The sequence below is a fragment of the Rhynchophorus ferrugineus genome, unplaced genomic scaffold (genome assembly GCF_030347505.1).
Source record: "Rhynchophorus ferrugineus isolate W39M unplaced genomic scaffold, kcgeb_rfMv2 rfM8, whole genome shotgun sequence".
Lineage (NCBI taxonomy): Eukaryota > Metazoa > Arthropoda > Insecta > Coleoptera > Curculionidae > Rhynchophorus > Rhynchophorus ferrugineus.
The window spans coordinates 36,799,737-36,813,195 of record NW_027472587.1 but is presented as its reverse complement, the minus strand read 5'-3'; the positions used below and the strand labels follow the sequence as shown (position 1 = coordinate 36,813,195).

Sequence of the window (13,459 nt, the reverse complement as noted above, 5' to 3'; positions counted from 1 at the left end):
GTGGACTGCATACGATAAACCCGCTCCAAAGCGTGAGAAAACGCAACAGTCGACTGGCATGATTATGGTGTCTGTATTTTGGGATGCGCATGGAATAATTTTCACTGAATACCTTGAAACGAAAGGACCATCAATAGCGACTATTATATAGCGTTATTGGGCCGTTTGAAGGACGAAATAGCCGAAAAAACGGCCGCATTTGAAGAAAAGGAAAGTGCTGATTCAATAAGACAATGCACCGTGTCACAAGTCAGTGGGCTTCGAATTGCTTCTTCATCCACCGTATCTCAAATCCACAGATCTCAAAAGAATGCTCGCTGGGAAGAAATTTTCGTCGAATGAAGAGGTGATCGCCGAAACTGAGGCCTATTTTGAAGCAAAGGACAAATCCTACTACAAAAATGGTATCGAAATGTTGGAGGGTCGCTATAATCAGTGTATCACCCTTGAAGGGAATTATGTTGAATAAAAAAAAACTAATTTGGCCAAAAAAAATGAGTTTTACTAAGGTAGGCCGGGGACTTTTCAATTGACCTGTTAGCCAACAATGGTATTTTTTCAAGTTATTGTACTGTATAAGATTTTAATTAATTTTTTTTATATTTAAGATTTATTTAATTTTGCAGAACAAAGTAAGTAGTTTTCTTGTTTGAATTTAGTTAATAAATATTGAAACAAAAAAGAGCACCAGGAAGACTTGTTTCAGGAACATGTCCCTTCAGTTAATAGCAGCTTGCGAATGCTCTAGAAAGTTAATATAAAGAAAAAAGCTTAAATTATTAACAATATATATAGGCCAATTATTTGGTCCTATAATTCAACATTGTATAATAAGCACAACCTGGCAACGTGCACTTGAATGTTTCACTTTTAGCGGCCCCTACAGAAATTACAACCAGGCACCAGACTGCATCTCGACGTTAATATGAAAACAACAGCTCATTGTTCCCCCTCTAATGAGTGTCAGATACTACCATAGAATAAGGAAGGCTTTCTGGGTTAATGGAAAAAAGATTCTCTCTTTCAATTTCCCACCTTAAAAAGATCCTTACACGTTAAGCACTGTGAAAATAAAAGGTGTGTAGAAAATTATCGATTATACTTCGTGTATTTTGTTACTGAAAAAACTATCCAGACTGAACTTTTATCCGGTGAAACACAATGACGGGCACAAAGAAACGGGAACGAAGAACCGTCCTGTGAAAACTGCGATACCGGCGTTTTTTGTGACGCATTTTTAAATTTCTGGTAATGGATTTTCGTAATCACATCAATGCTGTCGCATAACACAAAAGCAGCTGAATATGGAAAGGATCCCGCCATGGCATGTATCGAATGTCGGCTCTGTATCTTTGACATCAAAAACGTGTTTCGGATTGGATATTTCACCTCTGGATAGACTGTTTATTAAATTATCGATCGGCTGGCAAACTATGAATGCAATGCTGAATTTATTAATGGATGCCGTCATAAAATAACGTAGAATTGTTTTGCAAGTATTTTATTACTAATTTATTTATTTGAAATAAAAGATATTCAGCACATACACAACATTTATTTATTAATAAGGTTTCTAACCTTTTGATAATAAATTCGTAGAATATTTTAATAGTTTTCAATGAAATCCTGTCCCATTCTTGTACCAAAATATTGGTCTATTGTCTCGGTGATGTTGGAGACGGAATCCTACTCCTCACTCTCTGTTCTATAACCGCCTATATCGGTTTGAATATGTTGAGGTCTGGCGAGACAAGATGTTCAGACTTAGGCTTTTTCCATAACATCTATTATTCTTACCAAATGAAATAAGAGTCTATAGACCTACGTCAATGCTGCCAATAATATCTGAGGTTTTTGAAAAACTCCTGGTGAAAAATAATAAACATTCAACAATTGGTCAGGTTCATATAATAATAGATGTAATTGAAAAAGCCTGTGAAGGGAAAAACGTATGTTCGGCTATATTCTTAGATGTAGCATCAGCCTTCGATAAGATATGGAATGACGGCGTTGCTCATATGTTATAGAAGATTGCCGAAACAACACACTGAAAAAACAAACAAAAGTAGGCCTGCTCTACAATAAAAGAAGCTAAAATAGACGTACCACAGGGACACACGCCCAAAAGAATCAAACTGATCTTATGTAGTGTAGTGAGATGCATTTAATAGAAAAACAGCAGTGTTAATACATAGACATTACCGGCTTGGTGGCGTAGTGGTAAAGGCGACAGGACGGTCCTCCTACTGCTGCGATAGCCGCGGGTTTGAATCCTGCTCGGGCATGGTCGTAAATTTATGTTTGTGATTGTTTAAAATTATTCTAGGCAAAAAAAAATCCGACAAGAAAACTGATCCCAGTGACGCCAGTAACCAGGCTGGGTAAGACCGGATATATTCTGGGATGATTTCTAAAGTTGGTCACTCGCCAGTCGGTAGGCTTAATGCTGAGGACTGTGGTTCGGAGCCCTCGTTAAACTTTAGGCCCAGTCCAGATAAACCCATAGTTGGTAAAAGGAGACTTTAAAATATATATAAAACATATACATAGACATTATTACACTAAAGACTAAGATAGGGCCGATGGGTCCTCCTAGATATATACCTAGATTTAATTTATGGTAAAGACAAATTGTAAGTTAGTCGCAACGACTAGTAACATTGTAATAAATTTTAAAAAATATATTACTCTATGTACCTGATTAGTAGTTGAATGTTTATTAATAAAACTGAATTGACGTGATTTTTCTCTCTATAACTCAAAAAATATTTAAAATATTTTTTAAAACATTGTATATGATACCAAAAATGATAATGACACATACTTCTGATTCTTGATATTGTTTACGACTCACAATCAGTGTATATTTTAGGATGATTCAAATTATCTGCACAAATTATCTCTACAACTCAAAAAATATTGTTTAAATTTTTTTTACAACTCTACCGAGAGACCAGAAAAGATAATGAAGCATATTCTTTATCTATTATATACATTTTATATTATTTAATCAGTGTATATATTAGGATGATTAAAATTATCTACACAAACTAGATACATTACAACTAGACCACCAAAGAAAGCTTAATTTTTGGCAGCCTTTCTAAGTATCTCGCCAATTAAAATGACAAGAATTATGGGGAAAACAAAAAGTAACAAGAAATTAAAATGAGCCCTGGGTGCGCGTTTGAATCATAACTATTTCGAGAAAGGTGGTGACTCACGGCCAGTGTCTAAAAGGATTAATAGGAAAGTCCAAGTGAATCAAGATTTGCGTTAATAATCTTTGATAGACCAAACCAACTGATTTTATAACGGATTAATTCTAAATGTTATATATATGTTATATCACATCATTCAATTCTGATGAGTAACATAAACCATTACAAAGATAAAAAATAAACATCAATGAAAATATCACTTTCGTTTTACATTATGTCTTTTTAACTAACTTGGGTGTTACATTTGCAATAAGTTTTCATTTTACTACATTTAAGTAATTATAGAAAAATATCATAAGTGAATATAAAAAGTACCTTCAAGGTGATCAGTTGTTCATTTCGAACGATATTTATATAAGACCTTTTCGAACTAAACATATGTAGACAGCTAGTTTTATTACAATTATTTTTATCCCAAAATTAATCAGTGGATGCAGTTTAATACATTTGCAAGGAAATATCCTCTCGCAAGACAATTATCTCCTTTTAAAGTAAAGGTTCTTATCGAAACTATTTTTTGATCTATATCTTCAACAACTGTAAACTTTTGTAATTCCAGCCATTCGTAATGTTTCCTGTGTCCTCTGATGCCTCCTTTATGAGGTAACTTTAGGTAGCTCGTTAGCGAATACATGGGCTGAAGTCCCGCGCCTGACTCATAGATGGAGCTAGTTTGATTGATTTCACCGCTTCTTAAGTTAGTACTAACCATCAGAAGAAAGCTGTTAAAATTTAATGATATTCCACTCATAAGTTTGTGAGTTATTGTGCTAAGAGTGACACTACCTTTGTTATTTTCGAAATAATCGATCAAAAACAATTTAGTGTTTTAATTTTACACCGCGTCTTGATGGGAAATAGTGCCGTTCAAGCGAAGCAATGGCTTGAAAAGTGTTATAAGGACACCGCTCCATCAGAAATAACAATAAAACGTTGGTTTGCCGACTTAAAGTGTGGTCGTAGAGACACTGATGATGCAGGGTGCCCTGTTTGTTCATTCAGGTTGACCAAAAGCAAAAACGTGTTGATGATTCTGAGCAGTGCGGCGCTGAATCAGTTTGTTGGACACGTAATATGGGGCATCAACGATTACTCGCAACACTTTATTCTGGAACCTCTGGAGGATATCTATGTTAGATTTGCTAGTAGTACCCCATAGTTTAATACCATAGGTCCAAACGAACTTAAGTATTGACTTGTACAGCAAAACCTTGTTATCTAATGATAATTTAGATTTACGCCTTATCAACCAATACATTTGGTTTAGTTTTTTAATTTAACATGCAGTCCAGCTTGCCACACCTTGTTAAAGGCCTGAGAAATATCGAGAAATGCAGCGGAGCAATATTTTTTATCGTTTAAGTTTTGTTAACTTGGTTGACTAATCTATGTATTTGTTCTATTGTTCAGTGCTTATTACGAAAACCAATTTGATGGTCTGCAATAACAAATATCTCCTCTGCGATTATTTTGAGTCTCTTAATGTATAATTTTTCTAATAATTTAGAGATCACAGGTAACAAGCTTATAGGACGACAAGAGATGTCTTCTGATTTTTTCTCAGTTTTAAGAATCATAATGATTTGAACCACTTTCCAAGTGCTAGGAAAGTCATTAAGTTTTAGCATGGCACTAAATATGAATGCTATTAATTTGATGCATTTCCCTGACAACTATTTAAGATTCTTCCAGTTATTATTTATATAGTTTTATTAGTTATATTTTTTAGAATTGATTCCTTTATATATTGCTTATTTTACTTCATTAACAGTAAATTTCTCATGTGGCAGGTTCATTTGAAATGGAGTGTTAAAAAAGCCAACTATGTTATTTTTGTCGCGGATATTTCAGATGGGTACTGATTAAACACTGTCTTTAAATATTTAGAGAAAACTTCCGCTTTATCTTTATTATACCTGGCCTAGGTATTGTCAATTTTAATGGGTGGATTATGTTGTTGATACAGTATAAAAGGAAAAATGTATCGATGGTGAAGTAAATAAATAATTGGGAACTAACAGAAGAGGGCAACGCACCCCGAAAAAAACAGACATCACCGATGCTGACACCAACGAAAAATAACGAGGAAAAAAGTCCTCTCGAAAATTGTTCCCATATTTCAGGCGACGACACGGCTACCTCAAGAGACCCACCTAACCGAATTTACTGGCACGAAGCCTCAACATTTTCTAAACACGCATCCGCTTACATATAAACAAAAATGCGCGGGGACGATAACACATATTTCAGGCGGTAAGTTATGCGCGTTTCGCCATGACATAATGCAGATTTATTGAACATATTCCAGTTTTACAGGACTGAATAAGGAAGAACAATAAATCCTGCCGGGGGAGACATTCGCTGACGTGCGAGATACGCAAGATACCCGAGACCTGGCTTGTTTCGTATCGCTTCTGCGACTCAACTTACCAAAAGCGGGCGCGAATTCTCACTGAAATATGCGCATAGTTGCCTCGTTTACTTAAGGGGACTATCTAACTGAATATTTATTTATTTTTTATTGTTTATTACAGCAATCTAGTAAATTAACACTAATAAGTTATTTTTTTCTATACTAATTTCCTACGGTTTTAAAAATAGAAAATACTTATTCTACAATAGACTTGTATAGAGTTTATTCAATGCTTTTTTAGTAATGCGTCATGGATATTTGCGACGTCGAAAGATTGCAATGTTGCCGCATCAACTCTGAGTTTTAGTTCAGTTTGGTTTTGACATACAAAAAAAATTAAATCTAAATAAAATAATTAAACAAAAATGTTATCAAATTTAATTTATTTTAACAATATAGTATATCCAAAAACTACTGTTAATTATACAACTACAATAATTTATAGGTAAGAGTTAAAACCTCTTATCACTATTGCTTTCAAGAATTTTGAATACGTCTGACAGCTGGTCGCCGTCCGGTTGTCAGATGTAGGCTAAATTATTCAAAATATTAGTTATAATTACTACAGGTTATAAACCGATAAACATTATTCTAACCCTTTGATTATTTTGATGAATTTTAAGTCATAATATATTACTTTGTTTGAAAATGCCGAAAACAATAGATATTCAGGGTCAGAAATTGATTGCGGCTTTAATAGGTTGTTTCAAAAGGGAACGAAATAATGAAGGCGCCCTTTGAGCATAATCCTTGATAACATTATTGACAATTTTCACTTCCAGGTCCTTATGCAGATTATCATTACGAATATAGCATGGAGCATCAACAATACCTCGCAGAACCTTGTATTGAGAATTTTTGGATATTTCTATTGATTTGGCGCGCTCAGCCACCGAGTTGAATACTATAAGTCCACACTGGTTTCAAGACTTGTTGGTAAAGTACACTGATAGGGTTGAATATCCAGGTTTTTCGCACTTTTTGGTGCTTCCATCTGAGTTTGTCAATTTCTATGTACAAAACAGAGACATGTCTGTTAAGTTTTATACCATTTTGGTTCTTTTCTTGGTAAATACAGGGTCTCGGTCGAGTTTTACCCGATGAAAATAGATAAAAAGAATCAGAAAATATAATTTAACAAGAAAGTTGCAGCACATTACGTGGACAAAATAACGAACTACAATCAGTTAGCCATAAAGACAATTTGGCCCAATTGGGTGTAAATATGGGATTAAACTGCAACATCAAACCAACTAGTAATCCAACGCACCCAAAACAAAGTTCTGCAATTAATTTCTAGTGCTTATCGCCACGTAATCAACGAAGAACTGCACAATAATCTTGTAATCAAGCGGATTTACAAAGTCATCCAAGATATCACTTCAAAACATGAGATAGGGTGCTAAATCATAGCAATATGGAAGTAAAACAGCAACTGGACAAGACGCAGGAAATCAGAAGATTGAAGCGAACGAAACGACACGAACCTGTATACTGTATCAGTGTATTTCTTAACTTTAATTTAAGTAGTTTAGTTTGATTTTAGTTTGTGAAATACTTACAGATGAATAATGGCGTATCCCGTATCCGCATTGCTTGTCTATTGACGCAAGTACAACAGAACAGTAGTATTAAATTGTATAAACTTGTAAAATAATATTGTACTAAGCATATCCAATGTAAGATGTAATTAATTAAAAAAGAATGAAAAAATGTAACCAATTTAAACAGAAAGAAAAATAAAATTCGATGACAAAATCAAATACAGTAATTTAACTTATATTTTACCTGCGGTACCAAAATACTATCCGAGAGTTTGTTGTTAGCTTTTAAAAACTGATGCTTTCTGTAAATATTACCTTTCAAAACAAAAAACTCAGTTGAGTGGTTCAATTTGTAAATACGGAATCGACGAGTTACGAGTTTAAACCAATGAAAAGAAATTGAATACCGAACATTGATGAAATATTTGTTTAACATTAAATATTGCATAGCTGCAACTATACTTGGCTCCAATTAAATGTTCCTATTTAAGATATAACTGAAAGATTTATTAAAAATTGTAAAACTTAAAAACTCACTCGGGTATAAGACGCCTCTACAATATTTTTCATAATTATTCAATACATACGTTTACTGGTTCATCACAGATAAGCAGGCAGCAGATAGTAGTCGAAGTAATGAATTTTATGAAGCTCTTACCTGCAAAAGAGAAAAACAAAATAGTTAGAAGAGTTCGAAATAACAATTGGATGGGGAAAATGTTATCAGCTTAGGTTCAATGAAACTTGTGTTTGATCATCTTCAAACACTGCTCCGAATCATCAACTCGTCGTGGTTTTTGATCAAAAGTCAGCTTTCATTGAAACTTGTGTTTAAGGCACTGACTTCAAAGTGGTCAGTTAGTAGTAGTTAAAATAATATTGTAAATAGATAAATATATTTAGGTAGGTATTAAGCTAAATTTTGTGTATATAGTAGAATATAAAATACGTGTAGTAGATAGGTTAAATAAGGTTTTTGTTTATTTCTATTTAGTTATTTATTATGTAGATATTTTATTTTAAAACGTTTTTTTGTGTTAAAAATCTAAATTAATTATTTTTTACATTTTAGTGAGTACCTTACTTATTGTTTGAAGTCGGTTCTATTTTCTTGTTAAAAATGTCTTATACATTATTCTCTTTACCCTGTTATGAGTGAAACTTGATAGAAAAAATGATAAACTCAATAAACTGAGCTTGAATTTCGACCACAGGGCGATCACTAGTTATAATAATACATTTTCACAGAAAGATAATAGACAACACTCTTCCACTTTTTCGTTTTCAAATAATTTTAACAATCTGAAAATAAAATATGTATTTTTGCCGGCCTGATTGGTTGTAAAGGCGACAGTCCTCCTACTGTTGCGATAGTCGGGAATTTAAGTCCTGATGGGGCATGTTCGTAAATTTATGTTTGTAATTGTTTAACATTTCTAATTGTCCTTAGGCAAGAGTGCAAAATCCGACAAGGAAAATGATCCCAGACACGCCGGTAACCAGGCTGGGTAAGACCGGATGCCTTCTGGAATTATTTCTAAGTTTGTCACTTGCCAGGCGGTAGGCTTAATGCCGAGGAGCCCACGTTAAACTGTTGGTCCCGTCCAGATAAACCCTGGTTGATAAAAGGAGACTTTAATATATATATATATATATATATATATATATATATATATATATATATATATATATATATATATGTATATATATATATATATATATATATATATATATATATATATGTATATATATATATATATATATATATATATATATATATATATGTATATATATATATATATATATATATATATATATATATATATATGTATATATATATATATATATATATATATATATATATATATATATATATAATGTATATACACTTTTTTTTGTGGCCTAAAAACCAGGCGGTGGAATGCATGACGCATACCTGGTCGCGGAGACTTGCCCTGGAGTGACAAGTTGGACCGGGTTATGTGAGACTGCCTCTGGGCTTACCAATACACTAAACCGAAACCGCCTCACAGTTGACCCCTGTGGATCACTACTGCTACTGCATTAAATTTGGGGATATAGCACCCGCTGATCGGGCAGCTGTTTTTGGGCACGAGGGCCCGGCTATTCTATTGATTCGCAAACCTGAGTTAACACACAACTGGGTACTGTTGTATGGGGGCAAAAGTTATGACTGTAGCGACGGATGAGGTCGTTTCAGCCTGGAAAAGGGGGAGAGCTTAGCGGTGACGCGGTGCTAAGCTCCCAGCATGTCGACCAGCTCGCGAACAAGCGCATTTTCAGAAGAAATTGAGCTGAGTTGTTGTTTGTGGAATGATTGAGATATGAAGTGCTTAATTTCTGGAGTGTCAGTTTCCCTATGAATTTGATTATTTCTGACAAACCATGGAGCGTTTAATATTCTCCTGAGGAGCTTATTTTGGAAAACTTGAAGCCGTTTGACCTGGTTGGGTGTAACAAACTTGAAGTAGACATTAGATCCGTAGAGGAGTACGGACCGAATTAACATCTTGTAAAATAAGCATTTGATAGAGATGGGAAGTCTGCTAGAAGGGCATATCAGAGAAGATAGCAGGTTTGCTATCCCCGAACCTTTTTGGATTGCTTTCTGGATTTGGGTAATGTATATACACACGCACATTTTTGTATCAATATAACAAAACCAATTATAGAACGATTGAAAATATTCTCGAGAAGTATTGATTCGTTTATAATATTTTCATTCGAATAAAAATTCAATTAACATACAATTTGTCGGGGTAAATTCCCGATCACAATGAATATTATACAATCGGCCCGCTATTGTTATCCAATCAAACAAGGCTTAATTTAATATTTTACGTTATTTGGCAAAACCCGATATGGGTTCCACTGAAGCGCAGACGATAATGTTTATAAATAATACAATTTTTGATATCGCCGCTATAATTGCCATTTCGGTTTCGGAAAGCGGGACAAGTCGAAATAAATAAGCCCGATTCCGATATTAACTAAATCGGTAAAATGATTTTATTAATATTGACTGGCCGAAATTAATTTCGATTATAATTACAGAAAATCCAACGGGGATGCTAATAAACATGCATTGTTCCAACTAATTTAATATATTGCTGATAACATATATAGGCATTAATAGGGAAGCTTTGAACTATTAAATTTTCATCTATGACAAATTAATACGTCAAGTTTGGTACATACCGATGAAACCGCTTTATCTGTTAACATTCGAGTCGGAACAAAAATGAACCTTTATTAACAGATTTCGAAAAAGGAGAAGGTTCTATGTTCGGTTGCATATATATTTTTTAAATGTGTGTTTGCCCATTTATCTGTCAATTGTGTACTGATTTTGAAAATTCTTTTTTTTTATTCGAAAGAGTGCCTTCCGAGGTGGTCCATTGGAACCACATCAAAATCTGTTGTGTGTGTGTGGGGGGGTAGGTTTAGGAATCGAGGGAAAGGCACGTACCAAGTTTTCAAATATTTTTGTATAATGTTCTTGCTGAGCTGAATCAGAAGTCGTTCAGTGTAAAAGTCATTCCGCTTGCATTTTAATTAACTATAAGCACTAACAGCATACGAGGGTCACTATTTATATTTTGGGAATATGAAAAAAAAAACAAATAGTTAAGCTGCGAATATATTTTTATTGTTTTTAAGTACTCGCCACGATGATCGATACAATTTTGCATACGCTTAAACCAATTTTCAAAGCATTTATTCCATTCCGAATGAGGTATCTTCAAAACATGATTTTGAACGCTTCAATAGCTTCTTCGGGCCATGAAAATCGTTGACGACGCAGTTTATTCTTCACGGATGGGAACAAAAAGAATTCGTCGGGTGCCAAATCAGGACCGTACGGCGGATGACCCGTCAATTCGATGTTCTGAGTGCTCAAATAGTCTCTTGTTTGAGCCGATGTGTGAGAGCTCGCATTGCCATGATGAAGAACAATCAGGCGTCTTTTGTTTGGTTTCCTTATTTCACCGAAAACTTCTGGTTGTGTACCAATCAGAATTTACTGTTCTACGATCCTCTAGAGGTACTGTTCCAATATGACCAGTTTTCTCGAAGAAACATATCACTATTTTCTTTGAAGTGCTTTGTGCGCGAACAACTTTTGTTAGATTTGGTTCATCTTTGAACACCCATACATAATACTAATATGTCCATGATTCGTCACCTGTCACGATTTTATAAACGTCTTTCGAAGCACCGTGATTGAATTTCTTAAGCATCTCTTTGCACCAATCGACACGAGCCTTTTTTTGAACGATTATCAAATTGCGTGGGATCCAACGCGAACATAACTTTCTCGTAGCTAAGCGTTCATGTGAAATCGCATTTATGCTGGTGGAACTAATACTTAGGGATGCCTCAATCTCTCAATAGGTGCCATGATGATCTTGCTTAATTCTTTCGCACACAGCATCGATGTTTTCTGGCACAACAGCCGATTTTGGACGACCTTCACGAAACTCGTCGGACAGCGAACTACGACCACGATTTTTTATTTTTGATCCGTTGTTTTGAAAATAACAAAAGTAGTATAACCCTTAGCACAATAACTCACAAATGTATGAGTGGAATATCATGAAATTTTAACAGCTTTCTTTTGAATGTTAGTACTAACTGAAAAAGCAATAGTGTTAGGCCCGGGACTTTTCAGCCCATACATTATATGGATATGCGGAATTTATTTATGGAGATATTCCACGAAAACTAATATAAATACAAGTTTTCTAGAGCACAGTCCTGAGGAACTCAGGAACTCAAAAGAATTGCAAGGAGATATGAGGAGAGCCGTAATTCTGATGTAGATTTTAGTTATTATAAAGACACATTGTATATTAATGGACAACGACTAGTAACAATGTAATAAATAAATTAAAAAAAAAACATAAATTTCCTGAGACGTGGACATAAATACGTAGATTCAAATGGACTGTACTTGTTTTCTTTAGCGGAAAAAAACGGAAATAAATTATCGACACGGCCGTTCATTAAAGTAATTCTCGATCAACTAAAAAAATGAACGGGTGTAAAAGCGACTTATTTTTCAATATAATTTTTTTTAATTCATCTCTAAAACGACGAACAAAAAAGAAACACTTGTGGTTCGAGGAGTTGGAAATCCCAGAATCGACCGTTAGAAATTTTATGTTAACGGTAAAACATTGATCATATTTTAAGGGTAATTTTATATTTTATTGTTGTCTTTTATGTTTCTGGGAAAATTGAGATACAGAGTAACTACGTTTTTCCGTCGTGTCGATTATACAGTATTTTATGCTGCACAACCCGAGTTCACAAAACGGTTAGTTCTTCACATAGTATTCCAGTTTTATTTTTATTTTAACTGTAATTAATTTATCTATTCAGTTATTTGTTCATTTATCTATTCAGTTACCAATTTATTCTGAACATTCTCGGCTATTTATTTATTTATTTATTTATTATAACTCATAATCAGTATAAATCAAAGATAATAGTTTTATGGTTGCAACTGTAAGTATAAATTGTAGCTATCTTATAAACCAGAGGCTAATGTCATAGTGGCCAAGTTTCTGATGTATTGTTATGATCTATGGATAATTTGAAGTATACATAAACGCCACCGAAAGTGGTTTCTACTTACTCTTGATGGCAGTGTATCTAGCGTGTGGCTTTTAGCTTCCTCCCTTGTAGTCATTGCACGTCCATCATGACTGGAGCTGGAGAAGTGAGTGCACTAGTAACAGTACTGTTCATTTGTTAATTTGTTTATTTATTTTTAAAATTCAGCTTAATCCTAGCGAAGCCTACAAACCTTAGTGACCGTAGATCTCGCGGGTTATCCCTTGATCTCATTGCACGTCATTATGGTTAGTGTTAGGATATAAGGTGGTACGTCGCGTGCTATCCCTTCGTACCGTGTGCACATGTCATACTTTATCCAAGCATAGTTTATCATTGCTATCAGATATCGCTATTGTCTTTCACCATTATTCTCTAATGACACGTTTAGGCATTGTTATCACTATAGCCATTGAAAACTCAACAAACCGACGTACAAATTCAATTAACAGTCAATTGGCCTTAATTATTAGTATCATCACCGTTGTTAATCAACCTGGCCGATTATTTCTTTAATAATTATACGGCTGGTTTAATGTTCTATATATCTTACTCTTATTCTCGAAAATTGGTTGCTCAGGTACTTTTTTATCTATTTCAGAACTGTCGTGCGACTATTTCCTCAATAGACGTTTATCACC

At 34.2% G+C, this 13,459-nt stretch overlaps 1 protein-coding gene across 2 annotated transcripts in view; it reads right to left on the bottom strand.

The window, feature by feature from the left end:
* The window catches only part of Sema1a (Semaphorin 1a), a 713,484-nt gene that overhangs the window by 621,852 nt on the left and 78,173 nt on the right, over positions 1 to 13,459 (bottom strand). The window lies entirely within an intron of this gene.